A 9,368-nucleotide genomic window follows, 5' to 3' on the forward strand; every position below is an offset into this window, starting at 1 on the left:
CAGGTCTCATTAAGGGGTCCCAAAGCCCAAGACAAACACATCATACACATACATTCCACCTTTTGGAAGGCCAAGTGTTACTAAACCTGATAGAAAAAAAAATCCATAATTTCAGCATCTCTTACCATTATATTTCATTTGAATTAATTATGTGGAAATGGTGAGCACTTGGCTTTCATTAAGCACTGCTGAGTACACTCACACTTATTTTCCAAGCTTCATATATAAACAGACAGCAAAAATATATAAACTATCCAGTGCATCTAATAAAGGTAACAGAGATGGCAAAGAGAGAAACTGGGTTTTGTCTTTCTTTTGTCAACACATGAAAACATAATTAGCAATAGCAAATAGGTAAATATACCTTATTAAAAAAATAGTTGTGCTTCCTTAATAAAATTTATTTGGAGGATAATGGCTTGTGAACCACTATACATTCAGTTATTTACCTTCCAACTTTTAGATGTATTTGTTCCCATTCTAAAAAGTAGGAATTCAGCTACACTCAAAATGCCATTCATTCAACTATTGAATACCATCAATCAACAAATTGTGTTATCCACTAAGTAATCTATGTAACATCTCATGAATAAACAGAAAAAAAACATAAAGCATTTAAGTTTTTGGTATTATGTACATATTACCTGAATAATATTATAAAGTTTAAAATGAGATTGACCCTCCATTATTCCATGTTTCTATCAAGTACTAAACATCTGCATAATTAAACTTTCCATTTCTTTTTAACTGATGATTGATTCTAGCTTTTAAAAAGCTTACATTCATTTCATAGTGTCTCCTTTTAAGATCTTTTGTGCTTTTAGAAAAATCTTGCATTAGTTAAACAAACAATACCAGTAACTGAGAATCTTACTTGAAGAAGATTTAACTTTTTTTTTCAACTATTAGTTCCAGCAATAAAGATATTGCTAAAGGCTGGTTGAATGTTAAAGGAATTCTGTGTCCATGAAATCTGACCTCAAAGGAATTAATTACAGAAAACACATTAGGTACCAGTTCAAGTAAATCTTCAATTTGAAATGTCAGTTGCAAAGCATAAATCTCTTTGATAAGTTATAAGTAATGGTGTCAAAGTTGCAATCTGACATGTAAATCCATTACAGAGACATCAATACTCATTTTATATAAATATCCTTAACACATGTCTACTTACCTATACCAAAATTTTATATAACATTGTCAGATTGTTTTAAAGACGGATTCCAGATTTCTTTTAAAGATTGCAGGTTAGTTCAGATATAGTATAATGTCTGCATGAATAATGTTTCCATAATAATACTCAGAGCTTTCTTTTAAGAAGGAACATTTAGAAAAGGTCTTTAAAAATCATATGAAAGGACAAAGTTTCATCAAAAGTCATCCTGAGTCTAATGTGTATGTATAATTTGTGTGTATTAGGCGCGCGCACACACACCCACACACACTCACACACCCCTACATACATAATAACATTAGAACATTATCTAAAGGACTTGTAAATTACATTTGTACAAAATGTCATTGACACATATGGATAGGCATTTTCTAACATTCAGAATTATATCCAGTTCCCAGTTCCTTTATTTATAGTACAGTGATGCAATCCTCAGTGAATTATCTGATATCCATCACCCATACTCTTAGCCACTTTCTTTCTGTTTTCCTAAACCATGAAATGGGTAGTAATATTTGACTTCAGAGATGTTTAAGAACTTAACGTGGAAAATATGGACACAATACATAAATGTAGCAAACGTATTTTGTCATTATGAATAAATTCAGCTTTCAATTTTATGCTATCCCTTATTTACTTGACTATCTTTCCTTTTATAAAATCTGAATCAAAGTCTTTTTTTAAAAAATTCTGATATATATGCATAAACACTGTCCTGTTTAATGGTGGACTATCTGAAAGGAGGTAATGTTTTTAAAATGTGCAGCATACATTTATTTATTTATGTTATACTACGCTAAGCTAATTCAATGAAATTTTTAAAATTTAATTACAACATGTATAAAACCCCATAAAGCTACAATTTTGTCACTTTCCCTTTGATAACTATCCCAAAGGTCCTTGTTAACCCACTGAAAGGGGAAAATATTCTTTCTTTACTATAGAAGTTTTGAAATGAGGGACCTATAGTAGGATGATATTTAAAATGAGATTGACCCTCCATTACTCCATGTTTCTATCAAGTACTAAACATCTGCATAATTAAACTTTCCATTTCTTTTTAACTGATGATTGATTCTAGCTTTTAAAAAGCTTACATTCATTTCATAGTGTCTCCTTTTAAGATCTTTTGTGCTTTTAGGAAAATCTTGCATTAGTGAAACAAACAATACCAGTAACTGAGAATCTTTTACTTGAAGAAGATTTAACTTTTTTTCAACTATTAGTTCCAGCAATAAAGATATTGCTAAAGGCTGAGGCTGTCATAGATTCATAATTATAAGCACTACTTTTGAAAGTATATTTAAAAGTTGAAACATCATCTCAAGAAAATAGATTGCAGTGTACTAGAAAAATCAGATGGTATTCAATGGAGAATTCTACAGAATTAAGGATATAGATAAGGTATCTACCAACAAAAAATAGGCATGTATCATTAAAGAGACTGAAGGAATAAAGCAACTGATACAAATTGAGTTGTTCTTTCTAAGTATTGCTTATATTAAATATTTGTCAAACTTAACTGGCACAAACTAAACATAACTATTATAATCAGGAAGATAAAATTTATAGATAATAAATCAGGAGTACTCATTTCCTCAAAAGGCAATTTATGCTGTTCCATCTAAAAAAATTATAAACAAAATTTTCATAAGTTATGTTTATAGATAATAATGCCTTTGGATAAAGATTTTAAAGTTTAAGATATTACATACACATTAGTTAGTTTTATATATTTAAAATAGAATATATAATTTGGTTTATATCCCCAAAATTTTATATTTCATTTTTGTAGAAATGAACACAAATAGATTTATTTGATTGAAATGTTTGAACATAATTATTAAAGTGCCAGAATATCTAACACTATAGTTCACAAATACTAAAATACTGGTCATTAAAATCTGGAGATAATTTAAAAGAAACCTAACAACAAATGGTAAATACTATTAATAAAAATATTAAATTAAAAATTTAAAGCTATACGTAGCAAAGGAAAATATAACTGTGAGCATCAGCTATTTTGGAAGGTAAATTTTAAAATTTATTAAGATAACTCTATGCTGTGATAGAGTGATAGCGGAATAAATAGGTGATTAAAATTCCTTTTCATTAACTGAAATGATGATGTATATTACATTCTTGCATCTTATTTTCAAAGAACTGAAAACAATGTAGCCCATTTGAGTTTAAATAATTTTAAGGGTTTTTTTTCTTTAGGCATCTGTAAAAATACAGCAAAGATTATTTTAAAGCTAGAGTTTCAGTATAGGGGAAATACAGTATAGACTTTTTGTTATAGGGAGAGAGTAGGACATTATGCACAAGAGGCATAGCATCTGTAGAGGATCTTAGGTATAAGGGTTTTCCTTATACATATTTGGAAATTAGGAGTTAAATAAAATAAACTATTTGCTATCCTGCAGTCTAGAAATGGATGCTTTCTGTTATTTGAATTAACAATTTTGAAAGAATTAGAACAGAGTAAATTCATTTATCCATAAAGTTTTCCTGAACAGCAATTAGACTGTCTTTGATGACTTAGAAGGTACTCTATAAATTTTTGGTACTTTTGAATTAATATTTATGAACATTCATTATCACTATAATCAAGACATGCAGAGCTACCAATTAATAGAGAATTCTGATGAGGGAATGTCATATCCACTAAGCTTTCACCATGTACAGAAACAACATTTTATCCATTTTATTTTTTTTCTCTATTTTAATTCATAAAACCATCTGAGGTCCTCTCCATTAGTGTTCATGACCATAACTTCTATTTGTAATTTCTGAAGAATTTCATCTGTCTGGTCAAAATAAAGATTGTGAAGAACTAGATACAGACACGAGACAGGAAGAGAGAATGATCATTCTCAGTATCACCTTAGATACCATATAGACACATGCCACTGATATCATTCGTCCTTCAACACTGGGGCTGTGTGGGGTCAATATTCTTTTAAAGAAAAAATTCTAAGCAAAAAGTTCCTATCAGAGTTCTTCAATTTTTTTACATCTAAAATCATTTGGCTCTTGTGCCCTCCTTAAAAAGGTGAAAAATCTTATTTCCTTTGACTAGTGGAGTACCTTTTTAAAACTGATATTATCAAACCAAGGTAAACCCTGGAAACTTCATATTGTACATGCAGTAGGTATCCATTGCTGTTTCACATTATTTTCCCGACAACGTTGAGGCTTTACATTATGTGACTCATTTTCTCTTAGGTTATCAATATAGTATTATCAGTTTGGGGTATTCAAATCCCTCCTCTTTCTCTCGACCTGATAATCTTCACATTGCTGCTTTTGCTGTCTTCATATCCTGCGCTTTTCTAGTGCTTTTAAAAGGGGACTGACCTCTTCCTATCAGTCAAAGTGGGGAAGATGAAACTTAAATATTTTCCTCCACTCTTCTTTCTCCTTTTCTTTATTTTTTTTATTAAAATTGTAACATAAAAATGTCACTCCTAAGAAAAGCCTTGAGTTCATCATTCCCAGCTCTCCTTCCCTGGGAGGTGAATACATTGCCTTTTAATCATGTTGGTCTTGCTTTTCCATAAGGCAATAAAAAAAATAGTCTCAACAGAGGCTGCCAGTTATAACTTATGTATAAAAAATGGAATTAAAAACATTTGATGAGGCAGAATCAGTTCCACAGGGACAACCCCCTCCCCATATTTCCCAAGTTTTTATTTTCTCCTTGCCTTCCTCTAGTCTTTCTTAATTTTGTCTTACAGGATTCTTTCTCCCAAGTATACCCTTAGGATTTTAAAAGAGCCTCCTTTCCTAATTTTCCCATTTTTCTTTTCTTCTTTCTTTCCGGCATGCTTCTGCATTTATTTTCTATTGCCTTTGTTCCCTGACCATCTTCAAATATTCATAATTGGAAGTCACTGTCTTTCTTCTCTAATGCATCAACTGCATATGAACCGAGTTCTCAGAGATGATGTCTTTCCTCTCATGAACTAGATACATGAGCTTGCTTCCGGTTCCCTATGTAGATTTATATTACCATTATAGAACCATGCCTACATCATTGATCTTACCTCATCTTCAGAGATTCTATCTGACTTCAAGTTGACCGGGTTCCCCAGTCACATTTCTCCTCTCCATCTTAGGTATTTGGATGTTAAACCCTATGCTTTCACATCTTAACACCTAGTGCCTGCCCTGTCTAGTGGAATGCTCCCTCCTGGGTATTCCCTACAAACTACCTATCCCACATCTGATGAGTATGTTAAGTACCTTTAATGTTTCTCCTATTTATTATGGTGCTGAGAGTTGAATCAACTGTTAATGCACACTGCTTATCTGACAGTGTAAATTCTGGCTGAAGCTTTTACAGGACATAACCTATTGGCCTGAGGGGTTCACAGTTCTCATATCCTCCGTTTTTTCTTAAGAAACATTTTAAATAACCATTTTTTTTTTTGGCATGGACTCCATTAAACATTTACGTTTTCCTGAAAGCCTGTCTTGATTCTCCTTACCCCCTTTTTTCCTTTCAACCCCCACCTAGCTCCCCACCCCCACCCCCTGTACTTTCCCCTTCTGTGTGCCTAAAGCACCCACTGAAATTTGTACCTGCCATGGTGTAGTAGGCAGTTTGCAGGATGGCTCCTAGATCCTGCCTTCTGATATTTATGCTTCTGTGTCATTCCAGCTCCTGAGTGGGGAACTACACCAGGGAATTACTTGTAACACATACAATATGGTGAAGATGATGGGAAGCCACGTTCTAAGCTTAGATTATGAAAGCTCATCTTGCTTCCTTTGTGTCAACCCACTCCCTCTCCCTCCCTGCCATCTCTCTATTTCCCTCTCTGGTTTTTCTCATTTGCCCACTGCAGCAGAAAAGTCACCTACCACATTGTGACCTGCCCTGTCCAGAAGGAGGACAAGGAAATAACATAACAAAGAAATGAAGGAGCCATCCCACTAGTCATCAAGAAACTGAGGGGCTGGGGTTTTGCCTCAGAGGTAGAGTGATCGCCTAGCATATGTGAGGCACTGGGTTCCATCTTCAGCACCACATAAAAAATAAAATAAAGATATTATGTCCACCTATAACTAAATATTTAAAAGAAAGAAAGAAACTGAGGCCTTCAGTCCAACAACCTGTGAGAAACTAAGCATGCACAACAACAATGTGAATGAGCTTTAAATGGCCACACCTCCTCTGGCCAGAACCACAGATGAGACACCTGGCCCTGGCTGATGACTTCCTCACACCTTGTGAGAGACCCATAGCCCAAAGACCCAGCTAAGCCACTCCCAGTTTCTTGGCTCACCGAAACTGAGAGAATGAGTGTCTGTTATTCTGTGTTACTTAGTTTAGGGCAAGGTATTGCACATCAATGGATAACTAATACACAGGGTATTATAAATGTAGTTTACGTGTCAGACTCATCACCTCTGCCAGTAAGTTGGTGTAACAGCTGGGTTCCTTGGTAACTAGTTTAGGCAAACATAAACAGGAACGCAACGCATTGTAAGGGTGTCAGGTAGCTTCTGGACTAAAAGAAGGTTGAAGAAGGATGTTCAGAGGACGCAGAGGCAATAAGAAGGAAAGATCTGTCAGTGTTCTGTTGCACTTCTACTCCAGGGACATTGTTCTGGACACAGCATCGCTGAGCCCTGCTAGATTTTTGTCTTCTACAACTGCCACTGAGCATGATCTTCCAGCCCTTCTGGACTTTCTGTCATTCCCTAAAGACCCTAAGTTCTGAGTATGGCATCGGTTGGCTGATCTGAGATCACATGCTTGGCACCCATGCCGGGGGCACATACTCCAAGTAGCTCTTTCTTGCCTCTCCTTTTATTTATTTCTCTACTACCAGTTCACTCCACATCTATCACTTTATGCTTCTCATTTTTTGATGGTTTATGATTTGCTCCCTTATTTATTTATGTATTTATTTTGGTACCAGGAAGGGCACTTGACCACTGAGCCACATCCCCAGCCGTATTTTGTATTTTATTAGAGACAGGGTCTCACTGAGTTGCTTAGAGCCTCACTTTTGCTGAGGCTGGCTTTGAACTCACGATCCTCCTGCCTTAGCCTCCTGAGCCGATGGGCTTATGCTCCCTGACTTTCAAAAAATTTATTTTTAATTGACTTATAATAATTGTACATCTTTATGGGGCACTGTGTGATTTTAATACATATATACAATGTAATGATCAAATCAGAGTCATTAGCATTTCCTTCAACTCAAACATTTGGGTTTTTTGTTGTTGTAGTTTTGGTTGTTTTTTTGAAACATTCAAAACCCTCTCTTCTAGCTATGTTGAAATATATAATAAACTGCCATGAACTATATTCACCTATATACGAAAGAACACTAGAGCTGATTGCTCTTTTCTAACTATTTTGATTATCCAAACTTTCTCCTTCCTTTTACTGCCATCCTTCCTGAACTCTGGGAACTATTCTCTAGACTTCTTTTTAAGCTTCCCCATGTGCATGAGAACATGTGGTATTTGCCTGTCTGTGCCTGGCTTACTCCACTGAACATCATGTCCTCTAGGCTCATCCATGTTGTCACAAATGAGGGGACTTCTGATGGCTCTATAATGTCCCTGACTGTTATTATTATTTGCCCCTGCCATGGGTGTACCTGCCTGGCTGAACTCCACATGCCACTTTTCATCCTTATGCTGGTACGCTGACCACCCTTTTGCTACTCTGCTGACCCCATAGAACACAGGAGGAAAAGGGTCCTTCCAGGACAATACCTAACTCTCCCTTAGGGTTAGCCCTGCAGTTCTTTCTTAGACAGAAGCTGCATGCATCTTCTTAGAGGGGTCCACAGAGAGTTTTAGTTTTTAGGAATGATTTGAGGACAGCACATAAACATGATGCTGAGGAAGTCACAATATATGTTCATGGATTCCTTTCTTATAATAACATTCTCATATTTATCCCTTTTTATCTCTCTAGAAATATATTTATCCCTTTCTCTCTCCAGATCTGGAAGTTCACCTTTATCAGATCTTCTTCAAATGGCCAGAGCAATATATTAAAAAATAAAAATCAGGTCAAACGCATTTAAAAATACTCCAGTGCTTTGTCATTGCAATTAGACTGAAATCCAGGCCCCAATCACAACGTATATGGCCCTGCAGGATATGGCTCCTGTCCCTGTCTGACTTCCTGCTCCATTGTATCTCCTGCCTCACTGAATTTATGTTATGCTGGCCTTGCCCCTCCTGAAACATGCCAAGCTTCTCACCCCAGAGCCTTTGCACTCACTGTGCCCAGTGCCTGAAAGGATCAGCCCAGGAGCTCTGCCTTCTGCCTGTCTGCTCTTTTCTAGCATCCTGCACTTACTTCCTCCTCATCACTTCTGTTCTATTTTCTTCATTGTACTTATTTTTCTCCAAAATTACTTTGTTCGTTTGTTTGTTTGATTATTCATTTATTTCTCGAGTCTCTTTCCTCTAGAATAATAGTATCCAGTGACATTCTCTGCAATAATGGAAACATCCTCTATGTTGCACCATGTGGCGGGCACGAGTTATGTGTGCTCTTGAACACTTGAAATACGGCTCATGAAACAGAGGAACTCCATTTTAATTTAATCTTAATTTTATTATTTCTTCAGCTTTAATTGTCTTTTAATTTAAATATTTATATTTGGTTCATGGCCACCTTGTTGGACAGTGTGGCAGTAGAGTACCAGCTCCATGGAAACAAGACCTCCTCTTTCTCAATTACCCTTAAGTCTCCTGCTCCTGGAATCATGGATAGAACATACAGGATATCCAATAACCATTGGTCAAATGACCAGAATTTTTGCTGTTTTTGTTGAAAATGAGCTCTTCATCCAAAGAAGGAAAAAAGAGAAGCCTATGTAAAATTTATGATTTTTTTTATTGATTGTTCAAAACATTACAGAGCTCATGATATATCATCTTTCATACATTAGACTCAATGGGGTTTTGAACTCCCATTTTTACCCCATGATGTTCATGCAAATCACATGATGTATCAGTCAACTATTACCACAATAATGCTGCAAAGCAACCAACCTTAAAATCCAATGACTTCAAACAGCGATAATTTATTATTGCTCACATATCCTTGGGTCATCTTGGATTCTGTAGAGCTATCCTAGGCTTGACTCTAAAAGAGCAGGCTGGGTGGTTTCCTGTGTCTCTCTTCCTTCTAACACCAGTAAAGTAGCAG

This window comes from Spermophilus citellus (assembly GCF_964194105.1).
Source record: "Spermophilus citellus genome assembly, chromosome: 12".
Classification (NCBI taxonomy): Eukaryota; Metazoa; Chordata; class Mammalia; order Rodentia; family Sciuridae; genus Spermophilus; species Spermophilus citellus.